Genomic DNA, 1,256 nt, shown 5'->3' on the forward strand with positions numbered 1-1,256 from the left:
CATATTAAAAAGCAAAAATGGTGTGGCAGCATCATCAGACTTCCTTAAGTCTACAAGGGGAAAGGAGAATCAAAGTCAAAAGTCCAAGACTGAGTCCCATGAGGCAGAGGTCATACCTTGTCTTTCCAACCTTTTTTTAAACCAATTCTGACACCAGTCAACCCTCCCATAGCACTATTTCTTTGTTGTTGTTGTTAGTGTTATTGAATTGGTTCCAACACATAGCAACCCTGTATAGGGTTTCCAAAGCTTTAAATCTTTGAGGGAGCAGAAAGCCTCATCTTTCTCCCATGGAGCAGCTGGCAGGCTTGAACTGTGGATCTTGTGGTTTGCAGTATGGTGCTTATCGTATAGAGCTGTTTGATAATTCACTGCAGTGGACAGCCAGAATTCACAGGTCAGCCTCACAGTTAGGGAGTTTATTAGGAAAGTTAACAGGTTACCGATCATGATAAAAATTATATTACTGATTTCTAATTTTATAGCATTATAATTTGAGATGATGTTTTGTAGTATTCTCATGTTTTAAAACTTACTGAGGTAGCTTTGTGGCTTAACATATGTTCTATTCTGGAGAATGTTCCAAGTGCACTGGAAAAAAATGTCTATTTTTTGCTGTTACTGGATTGAGTGCTCTGTACATATCTATGAAGTCAAGTTGGTTGATGGTGGTGTTTAGTTCTTCTGGGTCTTTGTTGTATTTCTTTCTAGTTGTTTTGTACTTCATCAAAAGTGGTGTATTAAAACTCCTACTATTATTGTTATTATGGCATCCTGGTGTGGTACTGCGGGTTGGCAAGGTTGGTTTGAACTGTAAGGTCAGTAGTTCAAGCTCACCAGCCACTCCTCAGAAATCCTATACAGGGTCGTTATGAGTCGGAACCAACTCAAAGGCACTTAACAACTATTATTATGAAGCTGTCTGTTTCTTTCTTCAGTTCTAGTAGTTTATGTATTTTGAGGTTTTCATTGGGAGCACAGATATTATGGATATGTCTTCATGTTAAATTGATGCTTTAATCATAATATAATTCTTTGTCCCTTATGTTAGTTTTTGCTTTAAAGTCTATTTTATTGAGATAATAGTGCTCTATCTGCTCATTTTTGATTGCTGTTAGCTTGATATATATTTTTCCATCCTTTGTTTTTGTCTTTGCTTGTAAAGTGTATCTCTTGTAAATAGCATATTGAAGGATCCTGTTTTCTTATTCTTTCTACTGCCTTCTGTCTCTTGGCTGGTTTAATCCATATATTTT

Source organism: Chrysochloris asiatica, unplaced genomic scaffold, assembly GCF_000296735.1.
Source record: "Chrysochloris asiatica unplaced genomic scaffold, ChrAsi1.0 scaffold00014, whole genome shotgun sequence".
Classification (NCBI taxonomy): Eukaryota; Metazoa; Chordata; class Mammalia; order Afrosoricida; family Chrysochloridae; genus Chrysochloris; species Chrysochloris asiatica.